Source organism: Oryctolagus cuniculus, chromosome 18, assembly GCF_051225735.1.
Source record: "Oryctolagus cuniculus isolate XC-2025 breed Fujian yellow rabbit chromosome 18, ASM5122573v1, whole genome shotgun sequence".
NCBI classification, from domain to species: Eukaryota; Metazoa; Chordata; class Mammalia; order Lagomorpha; family Leporidae; genus Oryctolagus; species Oryctolagus cuniculus.
The window spans coordinates 32,040,622-32,049,997 of record NC_142884.1 but is presented as its reverse complement, the minus strand read 5'-3'; the positions used below and the strand labels follow the sequence as shown (position 1 = coordinate 32,049,997).

Genomic DNA, 9,376 nt, shown 5'->3' with positions numbered 1-9,376 from the left:
TATATATAGAATTTATTTACGTATTTGACAGGTGTACTTACAGACAGTGAGAGGAAGAGACAGAGAGAAAGGTCTTCCATATGCTCATTTACTCCCCTAATGACTGCAATGTCTGCAGCTGGGCCAATCTGAGCTAGGAGCTTCCAGGTCTCCCACATTTTGGCAGGGACCAAAGCACTTGGAACAGCTTCTACTGCTTTCCCAGGCTATTGCAGAGAGCTGGATGGGAAAAGGAGAAATGGGGACTAGAACTGGTGCTCATATGGGGTGCCAGCACTGCAGGTAAAGGATTACACCACTGCACCACAGTGCTGGCCCCAGTCTATCCTTTATTAAGGAGATCTCAGTAATCATGTTCAGGTATTGCTGTCCTATATTCATGGCCAAAGTCCTAGCAGGCAACATGGTTTGGAGAATCATAAGCACAAGGTGTGTAGGAGACTTCATTTCTCATACAGCACAGTTAATAACAAGGTTCCAAGAGGGGAAATTACTTGCATCATAGTCTTTGAGAACTAATGGACAGCACAGGTGATCTAAAGAATTTAGAAGGTTTGTGAGCCCCTAGAGTGAAAAAGTCACTGGGAGCACAAGGACAGTGCCTAGAGTTTATTTTGATGGATTTTAGCCCCTTTCATTGGAGGGAGGCCCGAAGAAGCTGGACTGATTAGTAAACCTCAGAAGTGTCTTTTCAATGTGAAGGCAAACTGAGACTGAGGGGTTTTTGGAAAAACGTTGAACAAAAGACATTTCCCACACGTGGTTAAGACACATCATTTATCTACTGATTTTCATCAGATCTGTTAACATTAGGTATAAGGTACGGTGGACATGGTGGATGGCATATAGCAATATGATTTTAGTAATATATCATGAGGTGCTTTTTTTAAATGGATTTAGCAGGTAAAATTGGGCTACCTAATGGGATGTAGCTGGAATAATCACCTTTTTGTTAAATAAATCTGAGGTAATAAATGTTAGTGTATGAAGACATTGAGTTTTCTTTTATTGGGCCTTCTTGGTTATTTTAATCTGGGATCTGCGAATTCTCATTTTCTTTATTTTATTCCTCATCATGTCGGACCAACTCTGCTGCTTTGGGGATTTTTTTAGTACATCTGACATTTGGAAATTTAGACAATAGTATAGTTAAAATGAGATGTACCAAGTAAAGTATTTATTTTTATTCTGATACATATTTTGGAATTCTTCTAAAATTCCTATTGAGTATCCTTGTTAAATTTAGTTGCATCCCAGGTTAAGACTTATTGGAGGCAGGCTCCATGGCTCAATAAGCTAATCCTCCACCTGCGGTGCAGGCACACCAAGTTCTAGTCCTGCTGGGAGAGCCAGATTCTGTCCCAGTTGCTCCACTTCCAGTCCAGCTCTCTGCTATGGCCCAGGAGTGCAATGGAGGATGGCCAAAGTGCTTGGGCCCCGTACCTGCATGGGAGACCAGGAGGAAGCACTTGGCTCCTGGCTTTGGATCAGCGCCATGTGCCAGCCGCAGCACACTGGCGGCAGCGGTCACTAGGGGGTAAACCAACAGAAAAAGGAAGACCTTTCTCTCTGTCTCTCTCACTGTCCACTCTGCCTGTCAAAATAAAAAATAATTTTTATAAAAAGACTTATTGGAGCCACTTTAGTGATTACACCCATGAAACTTTGTTAATAAATGCAACTAGAACCTGGGAAAATTGATGTATATCTTATGCTGTAGAGACTTAAGATTGAACATCTTTTTTATCTTTTTAATTATATAATTTAAAAACAAATTTTAGATTTTTTTTTTTTACTTTACTAAGTCACAGCTCTGGCCCCATTAATATGACTTAACAATGTTTTTTCCTCTCAGACTTATCTCTATTGTTTCAGTTAACTGCATGCCTTTTCTTTACATTCAGATTCCCTCAGCTGTCAAAGCTTATTCATCTTAATTCTGTTGTTCCTATTTCCCTCCCTTTTATTCTGTCCCTAGGCTAATTGAGATCATGATTCTCCATTCCTTCTGTGTGGTGTCACAGTAGGCTTGAAGTGTTCTTTTTCTCTTCTGATTTCTAAAGAAAGAAATTATGTATTCCCCCAGTTTAGATATTTTAATAAAGCACTCTAAAACAAAGGTTAAATGTTCTTAATTTGACAAGAATTTTCAGGGCCAGTGGTGTGGCATAGTGGGTAGAGCCACCACTTGCAGTGCTGGCAGCTCATATGGATCCAGATCTCTGCTATAGCCTGGGAAAGCAGTAGAAGATGGCCCAAGTCCTGGGCCCCTGCACCCATGTGGGAGACCTGGAAGAAGCTCCTTGCTCCTGGCTTTGGATTGGCACAACTCTGGCCATTGCAGCCAACTGGGGAGAGAACCAGTGGATGGAAGACCCCTCTCTCTTCTCTGCCTCTCTCTGTGCAACTCTGACTTTCAAATAAATAAATAAATCTTTTAAAAAAAGATTTTTTTCTAATTTTAGATTTGTTCTACTTCATTGCCACTTCAGGGTGTGTGTAAGGAGTGCATATCCAGTTTTTCTATTTTGGAATTTGGGGATTTTGTATTAGCTCTGCTGTGTATTCATTTTTCTTGAGCATTGGTGATATCTTCTCCTTAGTTGTATTAAGAGAGAGAGCAATAGCCCTCATGTCTTTTTAGGTAAGTAAGACATATTAAAAACAGAGCATTCAGTATACATTCATAGTATTTTGACTTGTTCAATTGATTTACGTGACCTCCCTTGGACATTCTTGGTCTCTGCTGTACAACTTTCTATACTCATTAATTCTTTGATATTCTCAAATCCAGAAAATGAATGACTCAACAGCTGTGTTCCTGTATTTGCTGGGATTCAGGGTAAGAAGCAAAGTGGAGGTGTTCAGGAATCTACAGGTACATGCTACATAGCAAAGCACATCATTTCCTATACAAAGTGACTGGGAAATCCAGAATCTTTTGCACACATATTGGATCCTGAACTATTACTGGACTATTCAGTAAGATTTTAATGTATTTATTTTCTGTGTGTGTGTTTGTATTTCTAAATAAACTCTGCTGGGCTACTTAACATTAACATGTATTGCAGAATTCTTTCATCAGTTTTTACTTTTAAAAAGTTTCTCTTTCAGTTTTATGGGAGAGGGTAGAAGTTTCCTGCTATGTAACTGAAAATTCATTCATTCATTAAAGTTAAAAATATTTGTTGCAAATTGGTAGAATACTATTAATTCTCATGTGATTTACATGAAACTAAATACATTCTCTATTTTGTTTTGCTTAAAATTTCCGCATGTGTGGACTTCTTTTTTCCTTCTTGCCCCAAATCCCTTTTTGTATTGGGATGGCAAATGGGTTTTACACTGGAGAAAACATGTTATTTTGGCAAAGAAGTACTTAGCGTTCCTGCTTCAAGTATTCAAATATTGCATTGGAAATCAGTATATTTGTTTACTGTACAAATGTCCTTCATACAATTTTGTAATCTTCTGGGATGGGAGAGGAAGCAGGAAATAGGAGGATTATGGGTGGGAGGGATGTTTTGGGGGAGGGGAAGCCACTGTAATCCAAAAGCTGTACTTTGGAAATTTATATTTATTAAAAAAATTAAACAATTTTGTAATCTTCATCTTCCTTTTTATTTCATCCTTTTTTTAAAAAAATTCATTTATTTTACTTGAAAATCAGAGTTACACAGAGAAGGAGAGAGAGAGAGCAGTCTTCCAACCGCTGGTTCACTCCCCATTTGGCCACAATGGCTGGAGCTCTGCCAATCCAAAGCCAGGAGCCAGCAGCTTCTTTTGGGTCTCCTATGCAGGTGCAGGAGCCCAAGGGCCTGGGCCATCCTCTACTGCTGGATAGTAAGTCTTACTTGCCTAAAAAGATGGATAGTAATTTGAGTAGCCAGGACTTGAACTGGCACCCAATTGGAATGTCAGCACTGCAAGCCACAGCTCTACTTGCTACTCCACAGCATCGGCCCCCTAAATTCTTATGAGTATTGCTACACGATTGGAATTTATAATTGATAATGCTGAACAATTGAAACTGTCTTATTTACAATTGTAGGACTGGATATGGCAGTTCTACTTGAAGTAAAGTATGTAGCCTGCTTATTGTATGATTTTCGGAAAAGCATGTATTTATATATAACAGCAGATCTGTTAATCATTTAAAAGTGAATTGTCATGATTACCCAGATGTAAAGAATGCAATATGTGCTAATGAGTTAGCAGTCACAGACATTTAGAATTAGAGGGATTTTAGAACTTTTTCAATACTGCAGTTTTTATGAAAAACTAATAATTTTTTTTATTTGACAGGTAGAGTTATATACAGTGAGAAATCAGAAAGGCCTTCCTTCCATTGGTTCAGTCCCCAGATGGCTGCCACAGTTGGAGCTGTGCCCATCCAAAGCCAGGAGTCAGGTGCTTTCTCCTGGTCTCCCATCTGGGTGCAGGGCCCAAGCACTTGGGCCATCCTCTACTGCCTTCCCGGGCCATAGCAGAAAGCTGGACTGAAAGAGGAGCAACCAGGACTAGAACACTTTGCCCATAAGGGATACCAGCACCACAGGTGGAGAATTAACCAAGTGAGCCACGGCGCTGGTCCCCGATAAATTTACTCTTAACAAAATATCAAAATATCTTATTTAGTATAAAGTTAGTAGTGAAAAGAGACTACCTTGTTGAACACAGAAATTTGAGATTATATTTCTTGGTATTAATTTGCATCTTAAGGCTTATTGCCTAGTTTATTTCAATATTTCAATCTAATATTACTAATAATATCTTGTACTTAGTGGTTCACTGTGTGCCAGACAATATTCTTTTGATTTTTTAAAAGATTTATTTATTTATTTATTTGGAAGTCCGAGTTACACAGATAGTGAACAAGAGGAAGAGAGAGAGTTCCTCCATCTGCTTTTTCACTCCCCAGATGACCTAAAAGGTCAGAGATATGCCAATCTGAAACCAGGAGCCAGGACCTCTTCAGGGTCTCCCATGCAGATTCAGGGGCCCAAGGACTTGGGCCAACTTCCTACTGCTCTCCCAGGCTATAGCAGACAGCTGAATGGAAAATGGAGCAGCCTGGACTTGAACCGGCCTCCATATGGGATGCCCCCACTGCATGCAGTGGCTTTACTAGCTACACCACAGCACTGGCCTCAAGACAATGCTCTAAAATGATGCATTAATTATTCCCAAATATTGAAAAGTGGCATGGTACACATTTGAATGTGTTGTTTTGTACTAGTTGTAGAAACAGTTTAAAATATATTTATATTTAAAAATGTAAGCTTTGATCTAAAGGTTTACTTTCCCTTAAGGTGCCTGTTTGGAAACTGAGAGATCATTGAAGTCTCAAGATAGAGTACAACTGATCTTATCCAAGCCTCCTTTATCACATGAGGATGCTAAATGCCAAGCCCAGAGAAGTAAAGTGAATTGTTCAAGGTCACATAGGTAAGTTGTGGCAGGGATAATTCTGTATTAGCATTAGGTATCCTGATACATAGGCCACTGTTCTGTCAATTTTGTACTCCTTCTGGAGTTAAAGATTCTAAGTTGTGGAAAATTGAATTTGGAAATTTAGTGGTTGCTATGTTGTTATGGTGAGAAATTTCTGTGTATAGCTATGAGTTGCTTAAATTTTATTCAATATATTTTTCTAGTATGTTTGCTATTTATTTGAAATGTATAACAAATAGCTTCATCTATTTGCCAAAAGAATTTTTTAAAGATTTATTTATATTATTTGAAAGTCAGAATTACACAGAGAGAGAAGGACAGGCAGAGAGAGTGGTCTTCCATTCACTGGTTCACTCCACAGTTGGCCTCCATGGCTGCAGCTGTGCTGACTGGAAGGCAGGAACCAGGAGCCTCTTCCTGGTCTCCTATGCAGTTGCAGGGGCCCAAGGACTTGTACCATTTTATAGTGTTTCCCAGGCCATAGCAGAGAGCTGGATAGGAAGTGGAGCAGCCAGGTCTTGAACTGATGCCCCTATGGAATACCAGCACTGCAGGTGGCAGCCTCACCCACTATGCCACAGTGCCAGCCCTTGCCAAAAGAATTTATAGAAGCTATTCCATATATACACTTAACAATTATTTAGTTACTTGACATGAACTATCCCTGCATATTTGAAATTTTTGAATGGTATCACTTGGGTTTTAAGAATGTTATATTTTAGGTCTCTTAATATTTTTAGTGATGATGTTTTAAAAGCCCTTCCTGTTTTATGAAAAATGATAAGGATTTTGTTTTACAATGGCCATAGTATTACTACTTAAAGCAATAGATTAAATAACACTTTTAAACAAAGTCATTTAATACTAAATTCTAACACACTGGTATATTTTAAAGTGAGAAACTGGATTTCTTTCAGATATTCTAAAGAAGAATGATAATCAAAATTGAAGACATCTACAGTTTTTAATCACTTGTTTTAAATATTGGTCATAATGGTCCAATTTTGAGTTTAATTTTAATTAGCTTTTAAATGATTCAATATGTTTTATAGAAAAAATTCGGAGAACATAATTATATACTCAACCTCCCTCCCTTCTTTTTCCTTCTTTTTCATTTTTTTTAGCTTATGAAATGACATTTTCAGTTTACATTACATTAAAAACGGTTGTTGAATCAAGGGACAAGTTTAACAGGCAAAAAGCAAAAAGATCGTAATTTAGAGGGAATACAGACAATGGCTCTAAACAATATTTGAATATCACATCTAAACAATATTTGAATAAATTGATAAATATTTTAATTTCTCCTACTAAAATGCTCAAAGTCTTTAATTATTTATCAAATATTAGTGCAAAATTATGGATTTAAATGATCCCAAAAAGTGATGAATTTTTGTGTAATAAAGTCCAATTTTTGTCAAGGCTTTTTGACAGTCTCACAGAAAACTTATGTTTGTGAATGGGAAGAATAATACCAAAATATCCATACTACCAAAAGCAATTTGCAAATTCAATGCAATCCCAATCAACATACCAACGATGTTCTCAGAGCTAGAAAAAATGATGCTAAAATTCACATAGAAACATGAGAGATGCTTAACATCTAAAGCAATATTATAAAGCAAAAAAAAGCTGGAGACATCACACCATATTTTAAGACATATTACAGGGGTCAGCACTATGACAAAGCAGGTAAAGTCACCGTCTGCAGTGCTGGCATCTCATATGGGTGCCAGTATGTTTCCCAGCTGCTCCACTTCTTATACCCCTCTCTGGTATAGCCTGAGAAAAAAGTAGAAAATGGCCAAAGTCTTTGGGCCCCTGCACCTGCATAGAGACCTGGAAGAAGCTCCTGACACTTGGATTCAGATCAACAGAGCTCCGGCCATTGTGGCCATTTGGGGAGTAAACCAGTGGATGGAAGACCTCTCTCTCTCTCTGCCTCTACCTCTCTGTAACTCTGCCTTTCAAATAAATATACTGCAAAAAAAAAAAAAAAAAAAGAAGAAGTGTTAGCACTGATATAATAACAGACACATAGTTCAATGGAAAAGACTTGGTAGCATAGAAATAAACCCAAATTTCTACCAGCAACTCATATTTAACAAAGGAACTAAAATGAACTGGAGAAAGAAGAATCTCTTTCACAAGTGGTGCAGAGGAACTTGATTATCCATATGTAGAAGCCTGAAAAGAGACTCCAACATCTCTTACACTATGTGAAAGTGAACTCACAGTGAATTAAAATGTAATCATAAGACCCAAACCCAAGTAAACATAGGGAAACTCTAAATATTGTCAACACACAATAGCTTTTGGGTAAGATTCCAATAGCAATAGTCACAAAAATAAAAACAGAGACATTTGAGTATATCCAACTAAGATACTTCTTCACAACAAAGTAAACATCAGAGTGTAGATACAATGAACAGATGGCAGGAAAAATTAAAACTCTGAATGTTTACAGATTTCCAGAGCATTTACATGAATTGGAAAAACTCCAAAAAATACAGTGAAGAAACAGGCAAGGATCTGAATAGACATTTCTCAGAAGAAATGTACATGGTCAAAACATGTGAATATGCCCGATGTCACTAGCCATTATGTAAATATAAATCAGAACACCATATCAGTCTCCAACACCTGTGGGAGAATACAACACTCAGGTGTTTGTGTGTGCAGCAAGTGGGTTTAGAGGACCCTGTTCACCTCTGGAGAGCAGAGCCTACAGGGAGGTAAAGAAACCTTACTGCGCAGGGGCATGCTAATCTTCTCTGTATCGTTCCAATTTTAGTATATGTGCTGCCGAAGCGAGCACATGTGCTGCCGAAGCGAGAAAGAGATGAAAAGAATTTATCTCAACTAGCCACTAATATTCAAGAAAAAAGGTCTTCAGGAAAGCCAACTCAACTGACATTTTCATGTCATTGTTAAATAAAGGAAAAATTATCTAGGTTCAGCAATACGTAGTTTATAAGAGAAAGACTACAGAGTAATTTCCTTGGCATAGAAATAACTTTGTCTTTTTTTTTTTTATCTATGAGGGCTTGCTATCACCACCACACACCCACATCCCATATACAAATGTCTGGCTTGAGTGGTAGCTTCTCTGCTTTGAGGCAAGTTTCTGCTAGTGTGCACCCTGGGAGGAGACGGAGGATGGCAGAAGTGCTTGGGTCCCTGCACCCAAATGGGACATCCAGAATGAATTCCCAGTTCCTGGTTTTGGCTTGGTCAAGCTTTGGCTATTGCAAGTGTCTGGGGAGTGAAGCAGTGGTTCCCTCTTCCTGTCACTCTGCCTTTCAAATCAATAACTGTTGTTGGTAATGACTAATAATGATATTCACTGATTGTCAAATTTTGAATCTATTAATTATAGACAATTTCTCTTTGTATTTTTAAACTTTCATAATGTTCTGTAGCCAATTTCATCACTAGAAATAAAAACTTTTCCTCAAAAAAAAAAAAAGAAACCTTACTGCTTTCCTAATGTGCTTATTAAGTTCTTGACCAGCGCCTGTTAGTCTTGCCACAAACTTTCTAGTCTTACTACTTTCCTTCTTCTTCTTCTTCTCTGTGACTTGTAAAATAGTATACATTCTATATACTGTGGATACTTTTGATTTATTTTATTCCTTCGGTCTCCTATGAAGTTCCTCCACAAAAGCACAGCCCTCAAAATATTCATTCATTTATGCAGTCTGCAGATTTCATGAGCTACTAAATTCCAAGTAGTATGTTAAAGGCAAGATCTGGGCCTAAGAGAAAAGTGGTCTAAATTCTGTGCCTAGAAGAGGATTTGGGACATAGTAGAACTTCAGTGAAGTGCTATGTGAATGACATGCACTCATTAAATGAGTAATCTAAAGCATACACTTCATTTAAGCAACACAGCAGCCCTACTCACCTCAGGTAGAGCAAT

The 9,376-nt window shown here is 38.0% G+C and overlaps 1 pseudogene; it reads right to left on the bottom strand.

Annotated features, from left to right (window-relative positions):
* Positions 1-8,204: 8,204 nt before the first annotated feature.
* On the bottom strand, positions 8,205-8,272 carry LOC138848228 (U6 spliceosomal RNA; annotated as a pseudogene).
* Positions 8,273-9,376: the final 1,104 nt, after the last annotated feature.